The following is a 10,157-nucleotide window of genomic DNA, read 5'->3' on the forward strand; positions in this document are numbered from 1 at the left end:
CCTTCCTGATGTTGTTCTTTGTGAACTTCCTGCTTATGGCTCTTATGAGCTTCCTATTATATAACTCGGATAAGCTTCCCGATAGGCTCTTAATGAGCTTCCCGAAATAGCTTTGTGTGAGCTTCTTGTTACAAGGCTCGAGATGTGCTTCCCGATTATGCACCCTAATTGGGTACCCCTGGAAATGAATTGACGAATTATACTAGTGTACACTAAAGTGTACTATATGAGCGTATCCATCGATATTTCAAATAAATTCAACGGGTAAAGTTCTAACATGGCTAAACTGAATTTGAAATGATTTGTCATTAAAGTGTACATATAATATGGAATACTGTTATGGAAAGAATATGTATATGAGAGACATTAAATGATGAGCTCATCCATGTTCTTGTTATTATGTGAATTACTTGACTAACATTATTGGTGAAGTTGTGTTTTAGACTATAAGCCAAATTGCTTGGTATGCTTATCTTAAATGTAAATATATGGTAAGTTCAATCTCTGTTATACGAACTTACTAAGCATTAAATGCTTTCTAAGTTTTCCTTTCTCTATTTTTTTTATGCTCGAAAACTCGTAAAGGTAGGAGATCGGTAAGAATATCATCACATTATCCTCTAGCTTATTTTGGTATAAATAGAAAACTTACTTTGTCATAATGACATGTATAAGCTAAATTTACCAATGATGATATGTAAATCGATTTTTGTAATCTAGCCATTGGAATGACTAGTAATGGTATATTTGGTATGATAATATAAAGTTATATCATGTTTAATACATACATGTATAAAGTATGGTTAAATTGAATTAGAGTAAAATATATATTCTTGCAAAAAGGTATATATATATTTACAAGTATTGTTGCAGGTTATTGGAAATTTTGGGTGAGAAATAAGGCTAAGAAATGGCCCTATTTTGTCCACATGGGTAGACACCTAGGTGTGTGTCTTGACCGTGTATGACACATGGACTGGCACACGAGTAAGTGGTTTGGCTGTGTGTCCCCTACATCCTAAAATTGAGAAACAAAATGCTTAGAATTGGGCATATGTGCAAAGACACAGGAGTGTGTCTCAACCGTGTGAGATACACGACCCAGAACACGGTATGTGACTTGGCCGTGTGAAACCTGTACCTAATTTGTGAAAATTAAATTGAACACATGGCCTAGCACACGGGCGTGCGGCAGGTCGTGTAGCACAGGTTAGAGAGTTACATGGGTACAGACACGGGCTGGGACACGGCCGTGTGCCTCATATCATATGGCCACATGGCCTGAGACATGGGCATGTCACTTGGCTGTATGAGCCACACAGTCTACTCACACGGGTGTGTAACCCCTGTATTAAAGAAAATTTTTTAAAAAATTTCACGAAAAATTCTTTGAGATCCTGATTTAGTGCCGACTTGATTCTAATGTTTAAATTGGGCCTCGAAGGTCCATTCAAGGGACAATATAATTATTTTCGGATATGAATAGTAAATTATATGAATTATCTATATTTGTTCTATAAACTCCTGTAATACTCTGTAACATTGTTCTGACGACGGCTACAGGTTAGGGGTGTTACAACCTCTTTGTACCCGAACACAAAGAACCAATGCAACCATCATTCCAAAAGTGGTATGATGCAAATGCTCAATGTGAGTATCACTCTGGCAATCCAGGTCATACCATCGAAAACTGCTTAGCACTAAAATATAAGGTGCAAAATCTTATAAGGGCGGGAAAGATAAATTTCCAGTGAGAGAATATACCAGATGTTAACATGAATCTGTTACCAAACTACAATCGATCAATTAATGCTATAACTGAAGAAAAGAGCCTTTAAAGGAGAAAACTTGAAGAAGTCACAACCCCTCTCGAACGACTCTTTGACATCTTGAGAAAGTATAATTCATGCCAAGCCACTCAAATCTGTAAAGGAAATTGATATGGATCAAATTTGAAAATTCCACCAATGAGCTCATGGACACGCTATCCAAGTTTCCCTAACGTTTAGGGAATATATATAATGTCTCTTGGATTTTTTTCCAGCTAGAGATACAAGAGGGTGTTACGATCAATAAGATAAACATGTTAGATGTGAAACCTGTCACCATCATTTATGGAAAGATAACCCAATTGGAAAAGAGTCTACCTCGAAGGCCATACAGGATGATCTATTAGTCAATAAGGTTCTTAGCCTTGTTAAGTATGGAGATGCCCAATGAGTTCCTTGGAGATATGATTATGATGTGGTTGGACTTGATGCCTCCAACTTCTCAGGACTCAGTGGCATAACTCGAAGCAGTCGTTGTTACAAGCCAAACATAGTGGGGAAAGAACTTCGTGGTAAGAAAGTGATTTCAGAAAATCAACCAGAAATTGACGATAAAGAAGCCGAGAAGGAAAAGAAGGAGGACTAAAAGGGAGAAGTCAAGAATGATGAAGTTAACGAATTTTTGCGTCTGGTAAAGCACAACGAGTATAGCGTGGTCGAGCACTTGAACAAAACACCAGTAAGAATTTCTTTGCTGTCACTAGTTTTAAACTTGGAGCCACACAGGGAAGCTCTTGTCCAAGTTCTAAACCAAGCTTATGTCATTCACAATGTGTCAGTAGACAATGTTAGTCACTTAGTAGGGAGCATTTTGTCCCCAAATTACATATATTTCAATGATGATGAAATACCCCCGGATGGAAGAGAAAGTACCAAGGCACTACACATATCAGTAAAGTGTAAAGCCTATTTCATGGCTAGGGCCTTGATAAAAAATGGGTCATCGATTAATGTCCTGCCTTTGTCAACATTTTCCAAGCTGTTTATGAACACCTCTTACATGGTATCGAGCCTTTTGGTGGTATGAGGTTTTGATGGCACCAAAAGAAGTGTGATTCGCGAAATAGAGATTCCCTTGTTGGTAGGAGCCATTAATTTCCTTATTCGCTTCCAGGTGATGGATATAACACCTTCTTATACCATCGTCCTTGCACCAAAGATTGAAATTTGTAGTCAATCAAAATTTGTGCATTGTGCGATGCGAAGAGGACCTGCTTGTAAATATCTTGCCAAATTCTCCTTTCATAGAAGTGGATGATGATGCAATAGAGAGTTCTTTCCAGACTTTGAGGTGGATACTACATCTTACATGACAAAGGGAATGCGAGCCCCTAAGCCTCATGTGCCATGAACAGCGAACATGTTATTTGCCTAGACAGTATGAAAGGGTTGGCAAATCCACTTAGGTTTGGGAAAAGGCCTACAAGGTATCTTAGTACCCATTTTAGCTCCCACTCAGAAGGATACAATAGGGTTGAGATATAAGCCTACAAAGGAGGATGTGTAAAGAGCGGAGAGCAAAGAGGTTGGCCCGCATGGCTGGAAAGAAGGTGGTGGAACCTCCTTTGATTTGTCCTCCACTATCTGAGATGTTTTACTAAGTGGGATTAGAGCACCAGGAAAGGATCCCGGTCAAGTTAATGATTAATAGAGATGTAGTGGATCTAAACATGATTAGCAATAGGGTACCGATGTCAAGAGACTGGGTTCACTACTACTCTTCTACCTTTGGAAACTGGCAACTCATATCGTTACCTATTATCCTTGAGTCCTCTGAGATGTAATCATTTTTAAGATTTTTTATATCAAAGTTTAATATCATTCAGTTAATTTAATTTCCTTCAAAAATCCATGTAAAGTTATTTTCTCTTTAATGAAATCAGATTTGGATCATATCCCTAGTCACTTTTATTCATTCAATCATTTTCATTCATATACCAATATACATACTCATAATTATTTTAGGAATATAAATCATGCATTGATAAGTGATCAAAATGACATCATTTAATCAAATTCTCATAATTATGTTCACTATAATGATCATGAGAAGGAAGAGGATAAAGTTGTACCAGAGGAGTTTTTGAGGCTAGTTGAATAAGAAAAGAAGCTTATAGAACCCCACTTGGAGGGAACAAATCTAATCAATTTGGGTAATGATGAGGTAAGAAAGGAAATTTGAATGGCATTCTACATAAGTTTGGGAGATGTTCTGGTCATAGAGTGAATAAATCAAAATCCCAAGTTTTTTTTTTCTCAATTACGATGGTGGATGAATTGGACAATCAAATTACAAATAGGCTTGGCATAGAGCACGTTGCAAATTTTGGACGATATCTTGGAGTCACTATGTTCCATAAATGTGTCACCAATGTATTCACTTTTTACCATGGTGACTTGTTGTAAGTTTGCCTTGCAAAAAAGAACTAGATCATCCACAAAAAAGGTGAGAAATAATAGGACCATCCTTCGACAATCGAATTAGATCCCGTGTTCCATCCTCAATAGCCTGTTGAATACAGTGCCCAACCCCTCTTGATGGTCTAAAATCTCTCGTATATTCTCTATTCTATAAAATCTTCATAGTCGACCAAGTGACATAATTCATAATCAAAGTAATTAATTGGATTGGTAAACCTGCATACCTCAAGGTTTCCTCGAGGAAGACCAAATAAATTTGGTCGTATGCATTCTCAAGATCAACTTTTATAGCCATCCACTGAGGTCTCTTTTTGTCCATTCATATTGAGTGAATTACTTCTTAGGTCACTAAAATATTATCTGTAATGGAATAACCAGTCACAAAGCTAACCTGGTTAGGTGCCACAACCAAAGGTATTATATATTTTGAATGTTGCACCACTATTTTTGTTGTGATTTTGTAAGCTATAGAATACAAAATAATGGGTTGAAATTGAGCCCTTGTTTCTAGCCTGTCCATCTTTGGAAGAAAGATGAGCACAATTTTGTTAATCATAAGATCCAACGTCTACCTTCAAAAGCTTTATTCACCATTTTATACACTGATTCTCCTATAATGTTCCATTGGCTTTGAAAAAATTTGGCATGAAGTCCATCAATACCTGATTCTTTTAAAGGTGTAGAATCCAAAGATGTTTTAACTACCACTTTAATGACCCTCGATATCAAAGTCTCCTTAGTAGACATTGATAACTCCTCAAATAAGCCATAGTCAAGTAGCAAATCAATTTCATCTTCATCATTTGAATACAAGCCATGGAAAAAATAAATTGCCTCATTCTTTAACTGGCCGTCATAATGCCAGTCTTCATTAGTTAATTTTAACCTTCAATTCTAATATACCTTTGCCACGTTAAAGCATGATTGTGAAAGTATTTTTTTTATAATCACCATTTATTATCCAATCACTTATCGACTTTTGTTTCCATATAAATTCCTCCAAATCAAGAACTTGTTCCAATTTTTTGCCAACCCTTGCTTCCAATTTTCGTAAATTTTTGGTGGCTTCACTATCCATTGCCCTTTGTATCCCTTTTAGTTGAGCAATCAATATTCGCTTTCTCTCCATAATGTTCCAAAGCACCTCTCTATTCTACACCTTGGAAGATGTAGTAAAAATTTTGATATTTTCACCCACAAATGTGCTATCCCTCCATGACTCCAAAAAAGTTCCATTTGATAAACATCCTTAAAAAAAATAGAAAAGTTTTCATTGTTGTTGTTGGGTTCTTTCCTCTAACTCAATCAACAAAGGTCTGTGGTCTGACTTTAGAAAATATAAATGCTTGAAAAGAGGTTATTCCATTGTACATTTCAAACAGCCCTATTAAGCGTCTCCGAAATGACTCTACGTTGCCACGTAAACTTTGGACTAATAAATCCCATATCTACCAAAGCAAAATTAAAGAACTTTTGAAACTTACCACAACTATGACTTACATGCCTCCTTGATCCTTTATATTCATCATCAAATAAAATCATATTCCAGTCACCCAATATTATCCCACTACAGGAAAATAGGGCTTTAGCGGCATTTTTAGCGGTGTTTTATCAACAAACGCCGCAAAAATTTTAAAATACAGAGCAATAGCGGCGTTTTTTACTAAAACGCAGCTAAAAACCGATCATTAGCGGCGCTTTAGGTAAAACGCCGCTAAAAACCAGATCATTAGTGACGCTTTAGGTAAAACACCGCTAAAAACCAGATCATTAGCGGCGCTTTGGGTAAAACACCGCTAAAAACCAGAGCATTAGCGGCGCTTTGGGTAAAATGCCGCTAAAAACCAGAGCATTAGCGGCGCCTTCGGTAAAACACTGCTAAAAACCAGAGCATTAGCAGCGCTTTCGGTAAAACGCCGCTAAAAACCCAGAGCATTAGCGACGCTTTTGGTAAAACACCGCTAAAAGTCATAGAACCCCTAAACTCGAACAAAAATCATAAACACTAATCTTATAACCCCTAAAACAATAATTATTAAAATTTATGGTTATACAATATATTAAATATTCTTTTATATAATCGTAAAAGAGATATATAGTATTGAATTTAAAATATTAATTAAATTAATTATCATTATAGTTTAAGATATATGGTTTAGGGTTTAAGTAGGTTTATGAGTTAACTATATATGGTTTAAGATTTACGGTTTAGGAGTTAACTAGTATTTGAAGGTTTATGATGAATTATGGGTTTAGGGATTATGATTTAGGGTTTAAAGGTTGGGGTTGAAGTTTACAATGGGACAATTATTAACTTCTTAAGAGATAATTTTCTTTCCAGATTCTTACATGGGATGCTATTAAGAAAGGGTGATTTTGAATGTGGAATTAGCATTTGTTGAAATATTAGCTAGAAATTAACTGAAGAACATTTAAGATTCATGCTATTTTGTATATACTCATATTATTTAATATAAGAATATAAACATATATATATGTGTGTGTGTTTTAATTTGTACTACACTAACATTGCCCACACAAATTCCCAATAATATGTATACGATTATGGTTTAAGGTTAGCAGTTTTTAAAGTACTTAATTTATAGTTTGGGCTTTATGGTCTAGGAGTTATGGTTGGTTTAAGGTTACTAATTGATTTTGGGGTTTAAAGTTTGGGGTTAGGGGTTTTGTGTTTGTGGTTTAAGGTTTAGGGGTTTAGAGTATCAGGTTTAGGGTTTTAAATTTAGAGTATAATTTTGGATTTTAATTTAGAAGATAAATGTGTATATATATAAGATAAATATATATTATTATTTGAAAATATATATAAATATATATATGAAAAGTGGTTTAGTGTGCAATTGTGTACATGAATTCTGTAATTTGATGTAGATCTTGTAAAATATTTACGCGTTATTGATATAATAAATAGCATCATGTATTTTTAAATTAATTTATATGCATACATAATATGTATTTTAAAATGTGTATTAAATCAAAATTAAGTTTCAACTATAGTTAGGGTTTAGAGTGTAAGTTTATTGTTTGAGGTTTAAAGTTTAAGGTATAATATTATTATTGAATATTTAATATTTAGAATTTTATGAGATTCTTGGGAATTTGTACTAAACCTAAGATAAATATATGAAATATAGATATTGTACTACACTAACATTCATCACAGTAACATTATTTAGATATAATTTGAAAGAAATTCTAAATATATAGTTTTAAATTTTGATCAATTTTTATAAAATATTAAGGTATTAGCGGCGTTTATACAAAAAACGCCGCTAAAGATCAGAAATAGCGACATTTTTCAAGAAAACGCCATAAAATTTCATTATACATTACAGTAAAACGACGTCATTTCCTCTGAATAGTAATGGCTTTAGCGGAGTTTCTGTAATAAACGCCACAACTCGTATTAGAACGGCGTCGTTTTGTAGTGTAGATAAAAGAGGCGTTAGTGGCGCTTTGCTGAAAATGCCGCAAAAGGTCTGATTACCGGCGCATTGCTGAAAACGCCACAAAATTTCCATATTTGAAACGACGTCGTTTTTTTCTCTCTTGAGGTTTATGCCCTTTACCCGAAATCAGTTTCATTTTTTGCTAAGTAATTTTCCCTCATTTCGTCTCTTCCTTCCCTAAATCCCTAAAACACCTCTTCTCTTTTTTCCCCAAATCATCCCCTAATTCCCTAAACCCGAAATCCCTAACATTTTCCCCAAGTCCCCTTTTTTTCCCCTATTCTGTTCCCCATCCCCAGAATCGCTAACATTTTGCCTTTCCTCTCGTCGACGGTCATACGCTTCATGGGTTTGAAATGGTTAGTTTTTGAGTCCCCTTCAGATTAATGTTTAGTTACTGTATTACTTGCCTTTTTTTGTTTGAAATGGTTTGAAATGGGTTTGATCTCGATGGTTATACCCTTGTTTTAAGTAAACCCAATACCGGGTCTGGTGTTTCTAGTGCTGTTTTTCGAGATGTTGATTAGGTTTGCAGTTTCTTGTGAAGCTAGATCTTATGGGGAAGTTGTGCAAATTGCAATGGGGAGAACTACTAGGGTTTTGTCTGAGATTTGCATAATTGTCAACAATGCAGGTGTCCTGATAGTTTATTTGATTATTATGGGTGATGTTATGTCTGGTTCGGTTCGTCATATTGAGGTTCTCGATCAGTGGTTAGGAGTGGTTTTTGGGTTCATAGGAAGTTATTGGTTTTGGTTGTTCTGGTTGTTTTTCTTGCTCCACTTTTCATGTTAGATAGGATTGATTCATTGAGCATGACTTCGGCTGCTTCGGTAGCTGTCGCTGTTGTTTTCATTGTGGTTTGCTTTGCTGTTGCATTCATTAAGCTTATTGAAGGGAAGATAGAGGCTCCAAGGAGGAGCCTAGATTTTGGATCGAAAATGGCAATTTTGGATTTACAAGTAGTTATCCCTATTATGACTAATGCATATGTTTGCCATTTCAATGTTCAACCTATATACAATGAGCTCGAAGGTGATGTTTTGACCAATTTTGATAGGAATCTGGGAATTCGTTTTAGCACTATTTTGAATTATATTTGCTCTTCATTTGGTTCTGGTTTTCCCTGTTATTCACTTTTCCCTACGGAAAACTGTGGATAACTTGGTGTTTGAGGGATCAGCTCCTCTCACGGAGAGTAAAAAAAGGTCTTTGGCATTAACAGTGATATTGTTAGTGCTTATATATATTAGATCTACTATGATCCCAAATATATGGACAGCTTTCAAATTTACTGGAGCAACAACAGCTTTTTCCTTAGGTTTTACGTTCCCTGCTCTAATTGCATTGAGGATAAGTCAGCAAGAAGAGAGCATGAGCTTGAGCAGAGTGGAGGAATTTTTGTCGTGGTTAATGTTAATACTGGCTGTGATAGTTAGCATTGCTGGGACAATCGGGAATATTTATACCAAATTGCAATGATAATATGTATACAATGTAACTTACTGTCTTTTAATGGTATTGAGCTTGGTCCTATTTCTCCTGTTAATGTTATACCAAATTGCTGGCTATTTTTTTTAATCATTCTATTTGTTTATTCCCACCTATTATTATGCAATATAATTAATATTATACCAATCATTAAATGTTGTTTATTTTTAGAACTCATTTGATTGTTTTGTCGACCAGAAACAGACTTCTGTTCTTCAAATGCAATGAGTAGGGAAGTCTCTCGACATTATTAGAGATCAATCCCAAGCATCTCTAAATAAACCCTCAAGAAAACATTTCCAATTCAATCAAGGTAAACATTGTCTTCCCTAACATTTATGTTTCTTTCAACATGTTTTTCCTTTTATGTTTTCAATGTTTAATTAACATATAATTACATTCCTCAATTTTTAATGTTTTTCCTAACATTTAATTAACATTTTAATTACATTCCTAATTTTTTAAGCTTATTTCATCTACTCTTTTTTGTGCTTTGTCTCGATTTGGCTTCCTTCGTTAAGTTTCCTGTAGAAGCTTACTTATCTTTTATTTTCAAGAAACAGATTTAGGTAATGGAAGATGTATGCCTGTGTGTTTGTGTCTCTATATATGTATGTATTTGGTACTAGATGAAAGCTTTATTCCAGTTTTGAAATATAGACCAAGTTTTGCATACATTGATCAATTTCTGGCTCTTTTCCTTTGAATACATGGTTCTCTTGATACTAAATACTCAGGTACTTTCTGCATATTCTGTGATTCTTATTAGATAAGTTATATATCAATAGTTATGTTAGTTTCCATCAAGGCCTCTGTAAACATAAAGTTGGTATTCTGGTTAGGAGAAGTTAATGTTTATGAGTTTTGTGGAGTATGATTCTGCACATGCAAAGTTGGTTTGTTTCAAGCTGTGCATTTTCATGTTTACATAATAATGGTGATTCCA

The 10,157-nt window shown here is 34.9% G+C and overlaps 1 pseudogene; it reads left to right on the top strand.

Moving 5' to 3' along the window:
* Positions 1 to 8,236: 8,236 nt before the first annotated feature.
* Positions 8,237 to 9,202, top strand: LOC107960496 (amino acid transporter AVT6E-like; annotated as a pseudogene).
* The last annotated feature ends 955 nt before the right edge of the window (positions 9,203 to 10,157 follow it).

Source organism: Gossypium hirsutum, chromosome A12, assembly GCF_007990345.1.
Source record: "Gossypium hirsutum isolate 1008001.06 chromosome A12, Gossypium_hirsutum_v2.1, whole genome shotgun sequence".
Taxonomy (NCBI): domain Eukaryota; kingdom Viridiplantae; phylum Streptophyta; class Magnoliopsida; order Malvales; family Malvaceae; genus Gossypium; species Gossypium hirsutum.